The sequence below is a fragment of the Oxyura jamaicensis genome, chromosome 4 (genome assembly GCF_011077185.1).
Source record: "Oxyura jamaicensis isolate SHBP4307 breed ruddy duck chromosome 4, BPBGC_Ojam_1.0, whole genome shotgun sequence".
In the NCBI taxonomy this organism is placed as follows: domain Eukaryota; kingdom Metazoa; phylum Chordata; class Aves; order Anseriformes; family Anatidae; genus Oxyura; species Oxyura jamaicensis.
The window spans coordinates 17,606,578-17,619,157 of NC_048896.1; the positions used below are offsets into that span (position 1 = coordinate 17,606,578).

The window sequence follows — 12,580 nt, forward strand, 5'->3', positions numbered from 1 at the left end:
AAGAGCAAAACTCGAGGATCACAGTGCCGTGGAGTCACTAGAATGGATGCCAGCAGGCTCAACAAGCCCTTCGTTTCCCAGGCTGTTCTCTGAAACAAGCCTGTCCCTGACGAGGAGCTAGCAAAGACAAGTCACTCCACACCACAGGCACACCCCGGATTCCAGACATGGGTGATGGTGAGGCAGCTGAGAATTACAGATTTACACACAACACAAACTGGCAGCAGGAACAGACGAAAATCCTTTGTTGATGTTGCTGTTCTTGTTTCTCATGTAACACAGTTTTCATTCCCTAAAGCCAATGCACTAATTGCCAACTGAAAATAAGTCATCTCATCATCTTACTTGAATAAATACCAATAGCTCTTGAGCGTGACTGGAAAATTCAAGAAGCCCTATCTGGGCAGTGAGAACACGTAACTATTTCTGTATCTTGCTCAGCAGAATACTTGCTAAATGAACTGCTTGCAAATGATGAGTTCTCTAGTAACACTTTGGGGTTGGGGAAAGCATCTGCATAAACTGGAGGTTGCTTTGGGTCACGAGAGCACTGGACTCCACTGAATTCTGAGTGTCCTTCCTTGGATGAGGACTGACAACAGCTGGGGACTTGGTGGTTGACAGACGAAATATGAAAAAACACTGGGGACAGGGACTGAAGCCTGGCTCCCTCTGTAATCTCAAGCAAATCGGCATAGGGCTTACTTTTCAGGATTGTTGAGCTTCAGGGATTTCAGTTTTCACTCAAATTCCTTCTAGTCAGATATTTATGGAGATGGCAGTTCTAAAAAACAGTATCCAATGAGAGCTTGCAACCCTGCCAGTGGAACATAACCTGCTGAAAAGAAGGCAATATTCAGCATTGCCTAATGGAGAGAAAACGTGAATCTAGCAGCATTTCTTGACACTACCTTTGGGGAAAGAGCTTCCCACCGCTGCAGGGGTCTCCTTACGAGCGGTTCCCAAAGGCGAGCAGCAGGGCTGGTAACATCTGGAGGGACAGAGTCAACCCATCCTGGCACTGCGGGGACCTCACGCTCACTGCAGAGTGAGACTGAGAGAAAGGAAGAAGACAAGCCCAAATGTTCCAGGAAAACCCTGTATTTAAAGATATTATGCTGCATTTGTGCTGGATATTTATAGCCGCAGAGCTGGGATGATGTCCATAGAAGAATTATTTTTATATGATCTCTAATATCTCATTTACTCCTCTCAGATTCTGCTAAGTAGCAAGCTGGGGTGGTCTGAAGAAAAAAAAATAAAACTCTGTAGCTAAAGCACTGCAGGCAAGTGTTGAATGTTCTGTAAAAACATAAACAGTTTCTTGCCTGCAAACCTCCTCTCCCTCAGATTTCTCATCTTTCACCCCTCAGTTCCCAGGATACTAGAATTTCCTCCATTCTGTGGTTACCTGGAGTTTTCCCATGGAAACAAGCACCAAACAGATTATGAAGAAAACAAACAATAGGCAAAAATCCCCTAAAAACAGCCCTTCGGCTCAGTCCTCCCTGTTCTTCCTGTGCAGGCTCAGAGCCAAAGATCCTCCAGTGACAGCTGAGGAGATCGGTGGTAAATGTAGTTAGCTGTTAGCAGAGGGAAAATCTTAAACAGCTTTTGATAAAAATTAAAGGTAAAAATTATAAAAGGGCATAAACCAGTGACTTCTTTATTTTTCCCCTTCATTAGCTAATAATACAAACAAGGACCTGAAAATTAAGATGGGCAGCTTCTCTGACCCCATGGGAAAGCCCTAGAACACAAGGCTTCTGTCCCATGGCTGCCGTGACTTGTGGGTGGGATGGCAGAAAGGAAACCCCACGCCGTGACGAAACCTCAAGTCATCTGTCACGGGCATGTGCTCTCCCCTTGCCTGGAAGCGCCCGGCCGAAGATGAAAGGGGAGGATATTCCGCCTCGGTCCCGGCCGTGAGGAAGGGCTCCCAGTGAGCAGCTACAGATCTGCCAGGCCCAGACGGGCTGCACTTACGGAGCTTTTATGTCATTTGCCTCTGGCCATCTTTGCGAAGAGCGAGGCTGAGTTCGCATCGTTTTCACAAAGACCTCAAAGAGATAAATAAAAACAAGTTTCTAGCTGGAAGAGGCAAAGAGCAGCGAGGTTAATTGAGCAATCCAGCCTCTCACGGCGAGGCCACGGGAGAGGCAGGGACAGAATCCACAGCAGCTGATTGCAGCCCCGTGATCTCAGCACAAAGGGTATCTTCCAGTGATCTCCTGGAGAAGTTTGCCTTGCCCGGGGGCATTCACTGAGGGACCAAACTCTTCTGCGTGCCCCTGCTACAGGAGCCGCATGGATGTGCACAGAAGGTTGTTTCGGTGACAGCCTTTTCGGGGCTGCTTCCAGAGCTCTATCCTACCGCCTTGCTTGGGTTTAGGCTCTTCCCGACTTTTGGTTTAAGCTGAAGGATCTGATTCGTTGTTTCTCAGCAATAACCTGGTTTCCTTAAGAAGACTAATCAAAGTGTGACGAGGCCCCTGTGCAATGGAAAGACTGATGAGATATATTAAAGGGTAGGTGTGGGGCAGAAGTGAAGATCAGAGCAAAAACTCCCACCGAGTTCAAGGGAATTATGACTGTTGTTTTTATGCATATCTTTTCCCAGGGCTCTAGCTCATATTTTAGTGTATCTGTGTAACCACCTCGGTATCCTGGCAGACATTCATGGTAACCTCTCCTATGCTTTGTTTAACTTCTCTGTGTTTGCCAATAACACCACGAAACGTTTTTCTGGCTGCAGCATGCCCTCATATCCGTGCTCCACCAGGCTACGAAACCAGAGCTTCCACTAAGAAGTGGGCAGATTGAAGTAAGTAAGACATTTTCTTTGTACACCACAGATAACTGAAACCTAGAACTCATCAGCCAGGCAGTCATCCAGACCAAGAACCTAACAAGGTCAAGGAAAAGGGTTAGAAATGCATACAAATACAGCCACCAAAGAGCCTAGAGAGCTGTTGCCCAGGACATCCCCATGCTCGCTGTCCTGCACCAGCGCTGCTCAGCTTGATTTAGCCCCACAGAGGGATGCCGTGCCCAGCCTCAGCTCTGCCAGCCCAGCCCTGTGTCGTATGTGCATCCACACGTGGGACGAAAGCGATGGTTTTGGTGGCAAGAGCTGGGAGAGGGGCAGGGCAGAGTGGCAGGCAGGCAGGAGTCACCGTGTGAGTGAGAGCAGCAAGCTCTCCGTGATCTTGCTTTCTTACTCTTGAAATTCTTCAGCTGTGGAGATGCTGCAGCCCCCCGAGGCAGCCAGTTCTAGGGTTCAGTGTCAGTGCTGCTGGGAAGCTTTCTTAAGTTTCTAACGGTAAACTTTTGACAAACAAAGGTCATGCTGGTCTCTGGAGGCAAAACTGAGCCGTAACGTGAGGAAGTGGACTGACCCACGCGTTCCTGCAGCAGGGTTTTTGTGCTGTCCCCTGGGCCAGCCAGGACCGGTGCTGTCGGGCTCAAAGCCCAGCAGGTGACCTTCAGACCTGCTCTAATAGGGCAGCTCTTGGGCTTCCACTAAAATAAAGCAGTTCGCACCGATTGCCGGACAGCGGGCCAGCTTTTCCAGCTGCTCCTCTGCCTTATCATGTAAGATTTACTGTTTGATTATTGCCCTCTGCTACCCTCCGCATGAATTAGCCATTACGGACCAGAACAGAAATTGTAACTGAAAATTCAATCAGTGCTAACTGGTTTTTAATGCATCGTCACGTGCAGGTCAAAGTGCGTTAACCTGCCGGGGCCATTGGGAAGGATTTCATTGCCAAACTCTGTGCAACCCAACAACGTCACAGACAAGGAGCAGTGGCCAGCAGGTGAGAGGCATGGGGAAAACTGAGTCTGGACATCTCGATTTCAGGTTTCACAGATGCTACATCTAGGAGGAGACACGCATTGCTTCACCTACAAAGGAGATTTTTTTAAAACAAGAAAAAGGTGGAAGGAGACCTGTTAAATCAGCGCCTATTCCAGCCCTGCCGCACAGCCCGCAGCCTGTCCCACACTCATGGATCTGAAGGCAGAGCTGAGGAGGCTCTGTGACACCACCAGGCAGGTTCGTCACGAGGCCAGAGCTGTGCCCATCCCAACTTCCCACCAGAGCAAACCACACTGGGGCCTTACTGCACCACAAACACTCTTGTACCGCAAATGCTGCCTCCAAAACTCAGTCTCAACAAGCAGAGGGGAAAAAAAAGTTAGAATACATAAATCTGTAAGGCTGCCTGCAACCAGCAGCTGCTATGAAAAGATCCCTTTCACATCCCTTCTAGCCCCGCTCTACCCATCTGTATATACCTGTACCTAACAGGAAGGTATTAGAGAAGTGGGACTCTCGGGAAAGGTGCACGGGCAAAGGCAATAGCCAACAGACATGCTGAAACATGGGAAATTCTGATTAAATACTTGATTTTTCACGAGGATGGTCAAAAATGGGATCAAAGAGGCTATGGGATCTCCATTCTTGGAAATATTCTTAATTCAGCTGAACAAAGTCCTGAGTAACCTGCTACAAATTGGCCCTGCTTGGAGCAGGAGGCTGGACTAGCTGACCTCCAGAGGCCCCTTCCATCCTAAAATGCCCTACGACTTTTCCTGGGTGTATCTGGGGCCACACCAAAGGACCTTAGTAAACATTGATAAACATTTATAATACTCAAGAGGACCTTGTGCACAGACCAAGAACGGAAGCAGAATGCTGGTGCTCAGCCTGGATAAACGGTAGCGCTCCCCCCAAAATACCCACAGAGGTGAGCACTTGCACCCGAGAGCTTTACGCTCGGAAACCTTCCCCAGGGCACTCTGCGAACGCTTCGGGCCCCATAGCACGCTCAGGGAGGTTCTGCACACCCCCTGCTCTGTGTCCGGGCCGCGTGGCTGGGGACAGCTGGGTCCTTGAATCCTCGTCGCAGTGACATCTTCTGGAGCAGGATGCACTGGAAGAAAGATTACTGGGGAGAACAACTGGAAGCAAAAATCCTATAGGTTCTCAAAATGCAGTGCATTCTGCCTGAAGGGCTGGGGGCAATTTTTAGGGCACTTTCCTAATCTTAGAGAGCACTGTGAGAGACCGCAGTACTTACATACACTAGAATAGCTATGATCTGATGATTTAAAGCGATACCTATTGATGCCCAAAGGAATTTTCAGGCCCCTACATTCTTTGCTGAGTGTCTGTTTTCATGGGGTTGTTTTGCCAACTGCTGACAATCTGTTGAGAAATATCAGGGAACGTGAAATCTGGAGGTGTATCAGTGTGCGAGCGTCCACCTCCATGAAAATAACCCTCAGGAATGGCAATCAGCCAGAGATGCAGTTTGAAGCCAGCTAAGATACAAATAAATATTCATGTCAGTGGAGGATTTGGGCTTTAATGCCATTCTGCTAATGCAGATAAATATTCCGATTCCCTCAGCTTCTGTAGATTAAGCCCAGGTTAAAAGAAAGATCTATACAATGCCATTCAAATAACACCGCTGCTGCTGGGGGCTTGGGGGAGCTGGGACAGGGCTGTGATCCTAACTGCTGCAGAGCCAGATGAAATCCCCGTGACTCCAGCGTCCCCAGCGGGAGGCAGATTCGGTCACGCTTCCCGACGGACTCCAGACCACTAGGGTACCTCCACGAAAGGTTTACAGTGGAGCTGCAGGTAGTGAGCTAGAGCTAACTGTGCTGCCACTGCTGTCAGCCAGGGGAGAGCAGCCGTCCCACATCACCACCCACCTGGCTTCGAGCCGCCGTTCCTCCCCACCGACCGAGGAGCAATCGTCGTGCCTTGCCTCCACCACAAATTGTAGGGGCACCACGAGCAGAGGGGACCTCAGAAGTTACGCGAAGGGAAGCTGAGTGAAAGAAACTGATTCCCCTTTCTCTGCACATCACCAGCAAAAGGACACCTGTACCCTATGGGCCGCTCACACAATTTGCGACCGAGCACACCGTCAGAGCACGCAGCAGCCGGGCGCTAGCCCAGGCTCCCCCCGTGGGACCCCCAGCAGGTAAGTCACTGTGCTCGCCCCCGTAACGAGTCAGCAGCCTGACTCACGTGCTGCAGAACACGAGCTTTTAAACTGTTCACAACACACCTTCAGGCTTTATGGAAGGAAATGAGCAAGACAACAGATGGACTAATTGTTTTGTTTTTCTTTCTTTTTTTTTTTTAAAGAAAAAAAAGCTCTCGGCCTGCTTTACCTCCCTGCTTCTTATTTCTTCTGTCCCATTGTCAGAACAGAGCCTGCTGTGCCGTATTTTCATTTCTGTACGTTTGCGCACTCGACAGCTTGCACTTTCTCTTCCCTCTTGTGGCTGGTTCTGAAAAGGCCCTTACAAAAGGAAGGTGAGCGGCCCCAAAACTGCCCCAGCTCTGACACCTGGGGCCGGCCGGCCAGGGCCGAAGAGGAGGGCGTGGGAAGAGGTCGTGCAGCCTCATGGCAGTGACAGCCCAGGGCGTTTTCCACACACTTGCAGTGCACTTAGCAAATCCCTTCCCTTACACGTTAAATCTCAGGAATATTGAATTGAGCAGGCTTCTGGCAAGACTTCCAAAGCAGAAGGCTCAGCTACCAGGATATAGGTTTGAGGCATCAAAGTACTCCGGAATTCAAGGTGCTCGGCACTCTTAGACATCAAACGAATTTAAAAGGCAAATGAAGACAAATATAATCAGAACCAGCACGCTTAGGATTCCCAGTTAAGAAGCTAAAACTTACAGGAATGGCCACACCTGCTCAGCTCGTTGGCTTCTCTATGCTTTAAAACGTACTGGGGATCACAGCTGTCAATGCATTACTCCTTGGGTTAAAGAAATAGTTATCCTGAGCTGAGCTTTGGAATAATCCTGACAATTCTCACTCAAATGAGAATCCGTTAAAGACATTCAGAGCACAAGTTTCGTCTTTGTGAAGAAAACTATTTACAAGTGAGAGTACAATAGTTTGTCGGTGCAGGTACTTCTTAAAAAAGGGGGGGGAAGGATGGGAAGTGCTCCAGCAGCCGGTAAGCCATCCTCCTGTGAGCTCTGGAAGTCAGTGACTTTGCTGCAACAAAGTTTTTCCATGGTCTCAGTGCTCCTCTCTCTGCTGGACAGCGAGCCCAGCAGCTGGCAGGAGAGAAAGCCCAAAGGCTGCGCCGAAGGGGCAGCAGCAAGGGCAAAGAGGAGCTCTGCACCAGTCCTAGGGAGCCTGATTTAACTTTCTAGCAGAACTGTGCAGTGCCCATCTCAATTTTGGGCGTCCTGCTCACCCTGAACAACCTCAAAGTGCTCAGCCAGCTTGGGGTGTTCCCTCAGGCTAGGTTATCAGACCTGACCCGAAGGCTGGATGTGCAGGTGGACTACGGCGGGGCAACACGGGGAGCTTCAGGTTGGGACTGGCTTTGAAGGAAGCCCCATCCCACTTATTCTCCTCCTGTCAGTCTGGAGGCGGCTCACGCTAAGACAGGCAAGACCATCCGGGCGAGCCTCCCGATTGAAGGCATGCCAAAAGCTGGAAAATGCTTGATCTGTGGAGGGCAGCTCGTCTGCGAGCCTCGGCCGGGGAAGTCGCTGCAGGCACCTCTGGCAGGGGGCGAGGAGCTCGGCCCCGCGTGCAGGCAGCCGGCTCGCCCCCAGGAGCCTGCAGCCCCCTCGGCCCCGCTCCCCGCTGCTCCCCGCACCCACCGGGCACACCCGCGGGGACATTTGCCAGGCCGACGCCGCTCCCTGGGGCTTGACGCCGAGCACCACGGCACGGGAGGCTCGGGCGCTTTGAAGGCACGGGTTTGGGCGGCCTGGGGAGCAGCTCGGGGGCTCTGCCCCAGCCCTCCCAGCCTGCAGCCCCGTGCCGGTGCCCTGCCTGGCCTCTGCGGCTGCGGGGCGCAGGGGGTAACAAAGCAAAGGACAGACCTTCTCGCCGGCCTCTTCCACGCTGGGGAGGCCGCGCTCGTCCTCCCGGCTGCGGCTGCCGGCGGGATGCTGGCGGCCGGCTCGCAGCGCCTCAGCGGCTCCGCATCGCGCTGCTCACCCACGGCCCCTTTTAGTTTCCTCTCCCCCTCCTCCCTCGGCTCGGGGGGGGGGGACAGAAAGGGGCTGGGGAGGGGGAGACCTTTCTATTCGTGTTATTCTAATATATTCTGGGGGCTTGTGGTTCCTGCAAGCAGGCGGAAGTGAAACCCGTCCTCGCCCCCCTCCTCCTTCCGCGATGCTCCGGGGCTGGACGCGGCCCGGCGGCGGCTCGGGGACGCCTGGATGCGGCCCCCCCCCCCCCCCGGGCTGCCCCTGCCCTGCATCCTGTGGATGTGGAACCGGGGAACTGGGGCGCCGCCACGGGCTGCCCCCACCTCCCCAGGGCCCTAACCCCGCAGCCCCCCGCGGAGCTGGGAGCAGAGAGGCACCGAAAACGCACCCAGCTGCCTGAGGGCAGTGGTAACTTCCCAGTTCAGAGCCTCTCCTCGGGCCGAAGCAGACTTGCAGGACGTTTCACCAAGACGAGCTGAGCAGATTCCAGCTTGCAGGGATGCCACGAGTAGTGAGGATCTGGTGGTCTCAACCTCAAAGTGTCTCCACAGCCCTGGCAGGCTTGGTGAGACCCATGCCGCCGTGGTCGATGCCACCCAGATCAGAAAATGAAGGCCAGCCTGGACAGCCCTGTGCATGCAGCAACTGAGCCCCCTGGCACTTGTTTAGGGCCGTATGGGTGCGTGGGGAGGTGGCACAGGAGTAACTCCCAAGAGACGATGCAGACTTACACAGGAGGTGACCGGGGCTCCCTTCTCTGAGGTCTCTGGTGTCTCTGCAGCAGCCACCTGCTGACAGCACGGTGCTGGAACTCATCCCCTATAAAATTCTGGCCTTCCCCCTTCTTCCACATGGGGCAAGTGAAGCACTCAGTGATGCTGACATCTACCTAGCCAGCTGGCACGTTGAGGACCCGCTCTTCTGGACTTCACAGCTTCACCACTGTGCCCAGCTTTGTGCGACACGTTTTCTTCGCATCCCACCAGCAGCGGGCTGCATCTGTCCCCCAGCCCCGGGGTGTCTGCAGCCTCCCCACCACGTTGGGATGCCCCAGCAGCCGTCAGCAGAAATGCCCTCTTGCAGGTGAGACTGGCCAGAAGATTGCACCTCACCCTAAGGAGCGCAGCCTGGGCACACTGATGCATCCATTTGTGCCTTGCAGCTTAATTACTGCAACTCCCTATGCTTTGGAATAAACCACAGCTGCTGTAAAACACAGCAGATGTCTGCTTAGCACTGGAGATCAGCCTGGTGCTTTGCTCACCCTGCTTTCTAAGTACAGGCTTGGTTTTCTGTTCGGATATTCAAAGCCTTTCATAATCTTCTTCCATAGCTGGCTCCTGCTGGAACATGGCAGCCCCTGACAAAGGGGGTAAGGCAAGACGGAGTTTCATCTTCCCCAGGCAGTATTCCTGAACTAGTTTTGCCTCACGGAGATAGAAATAACCCAGATCCCATGGCATTCAGAAGTAAAGGCGAAACTTCCCTCCTCAGCTTCATTTCTTCACACAGAAACATGCAGAGAATGCCAGTACACAGTCCAACAAATCCAAGCCCTATAAACTAATCAAGCTATTCCTCTTACGGGCTAGATCGAAAGCAAGACAGAGAAGGAAACAGCTTTTTTCTATTTTAAAATACTTGGGAGGCACACAAGTCCCACAGAGATGGGAGCCATCTAAATATATATAAAGACCTAGCTAGATAAATGAATCCATCTGTTGTAATCTAGCAGTTTCATAAAACCAATGAAAAAAATCGACAGTTTCATGAAACCACTAAAGTGCTATTGATACTTTCAAGTGTTTAAAATTCTTCTCAAATGTGTACGAATGTAGGAAGTCAACCATCCCCTATAGGATTCCTGAAATGAATGGAAAAGGAACAAGACCGTGCGTGAAGCTGGTGCAAACAAATACACGGCGTAATTAGAGCAAATTGCCATTAACAATCTACCACAGACCATTACAAATCCCTCCTCACTCCCCAAAACACATTTCTGACTTCCATGATGTGGCAGCACACACACGCACCGCCACCCTTCTTCTGTCCCCGGGATCCCAAAGCACCTCGCAGATGGTGCTTGAGCGGAGCCGTCCCACACCTCCACGCTACTTCTCCACGGGGAAACCGAGAGGCGAAGCGATTTGCTTGTTGACTGACAGAAGTATTGAAACAGCCGGGAAGATGTAGGTGTCCTGCCTGCACACACGCCGTGCTCTTGCTACCATACAGCACTTCCAGGATGAGTCTGCTTGCAATTAGAGAAAGTTGGTCTTTTGCAGACTGCGCTGAGCAATCCCCTGACAGCTTTACAGGCAGAGAAGGGCAAAGAAGTAGTGTTTTGCTTCAACCCAACGAGCGATGCCTTCTCCCAGCTCTGTGCCTGAAGAGCCGCGTGGCAGCTAGCTATGGAGCAGTGCTCATTAAGCCACCAACAATTCACACCAGCTTCCATTTGGTTCAGGTCTTCCTGTTTTGGTGCAGCCAGGTGACATCTACGGAAAGCCATCGAGCTGTACGAGGCCAGTGGAAAACCCTTGCAAGTGTTTTCCAGGAAATGTGCCCGCAGGTTCTGCTTCCACACACCTCACTCCTTTTCCCTCACCTCCTCGGCACGTTCACGCTCCCATTTGTGGGGCAAGAGACTGAGGGATGGGCAGTGAAGGAGATTTGACAGGCCACATCCTGAAATACTTCCTCGATGAAAGCACAGAGATACCCCTAGGCCTCCGGGAGCTACCCAAATACACACGTCCAACACCGGTGTTCACTAACACGGCACCAGCTGTCCCACTCCCTGTGTGGAGTTACCCTCGTCCGCAGGGAGAAGTGCAGCTATCCAGCCCTCGGGTCCACAACACAGCCCAGACGAGGTGTTGCCGCATGCTCAGGGCTTTACAGACTGAGTCCAGGGCTACCCAGTGGCTCCGGGCATCCCATGTGATGCACCAACAGATGGAGTTGCAATGGTAGGTCACTTCTGGAGACCACGTCTTGGTTACCATTTTAAGTACTCTTCTATTTCCTTTTCTTTTTCTTCTTCCAGAAGTTGGTAAGTGATGTCTCACTTTTATTATCAGTATTTTATTAGTCAAATACTGTCAGTATGGATAAAAATTACAGATTTCCCCCCATAAATGTTGCAATACGAAAAAACAATCTGCTGTTAATAAAACAGAGACAAATTCCCAAAGGAAATGAATGCTCTTAAAAACCACAAACTCGAAGTAAAAAGCCACTCTGCTATATTTGAGGCAATTACAAAAGAAAAATGAAGAAGACTGTTTCTCCTCAAAACTTGGCAATTTTTATATCACGCTACTGATATTCTTAATGAAAAATGGTGCTTTTATTCACTGCCACTTCTTTTGCTTTGGCCAGTGCTGTAGCCAAACATCTGCTTGTTAAGTTAGTGGAGTAAATTGATGGTTAGCAACGCATGAGTTTCCATAGGAGATCTCCACAGACATTTCCAAAGAAAGTCCTGCTCTGAAGCTTTGTAAGGATGCACCAAGGCAGGGAGGAGACTACGGAGAAAGGTCCAGACAAAGTGTCCGTGTAAATGTTCAGGCAGGTGGAACTCTTCTCCTGAAAAGCCTCCGTGGAGGATTTGGGATGGGTTTCAGCTGAAGGCCTCCCAGAGCTCTTAGTGCAAGATTTACACTGACCACAAACAAACCCCCTGTGACTGCAGAAAGCTGCGAGCACAGGAGTGAGAGGAAGGTAACGGTGAGATGGCAGACAGCGTGCTGCTGAAAGGTTCTGCTCCTTTCTCTTCTCTCCTCTGAGGAAAATTAATCATGATTATTACAGTTACACCTACCGTCTCTTCTGCTAGTATGACATGTGTGCTGGCCCTTCTCTACAGCAGAGAAATTCTTAGGAGGCAACACATCCACACCAAAGATGTCCCACGACACTGAATACTGCATATCCAGGAGTTAAGGCACAAATCCCAGAGGCCTGCTGTCCAAGCAGACACAATCCAGACAATCAGCTGCAAGTCTTCCAGGCTTACACAGTCTCTACAGGATGTGCCGGGATAATTCAGAAGTGTCAGACTCCAGGACCTTCCAGGAGCAGGTACCGAAAAGGTATCATTGCGTGGCCAGACCTGAGCAGCGTTCCCACCCAACTCCCTTCCCTTCCTATTTGAAGGCAATCAGTTGTCACACACCAGGGCTGAGACAGAAAATACAACCACTGACAGAAAATACTCTATTGGCAGAACAATGATTTCAAGAAGCTCTACAAGAAGCCACACAAACCCATGTGCAAATGGATAAGCATCCTCTAACACAGGGCAGTTAGATCCATTAGGACGAGGAGCAGAAAACAACTCATTTTTTAGTGATAAAGAGTTTCTTGCAGGCAAACTATGCGGCCCTGAAGCCTGAAGCCTCAGACTATCCACAGCCCAGGGCAGCGCAGAGAAAAAGAAGCAAGCTTCTCCAAAGCGGTGCCTGAGACCCAGCAGGGCCGCCTGCCAAAGCAGCGAGGAAGCCTGGCTCCCAAGACGTGAGGAAGAACAGAGCGTTTTGTCTGCCCGTGCGTACCTGCAGGAACGCACCCCAGCCGGTT

The 12,580-nt window shown here is 51.2% G+C and overlaps 1 protein-coding gene across 2 annotated transcripts in view; it reads right to left on the minus strand.

Annotated features, from left to right (window-relative positions):
* The window catches only part of PAK3 (p21 (RAC1) activated kinase 3), a 113,755-nt gene extending 105,627 nt beyond the window's left edge, over positions 1-8,128 (minus strand). Inside the window, exon 1 of one of the 2 annotated variants that reach the window (XM_035323702.1) lies at positions 7,886-8,128. The gene's annotated coding sequence lies outside the window, so the exon portion shown is untranslated. The remainder of the gene's footprint in view (positions 1-7,885) is intronic. The other variant, XM_035323704.1, reaches the window with a different exon arrangement.
* Positions 8,129-12,580: the final 4,452 nt, after the last annotated feature.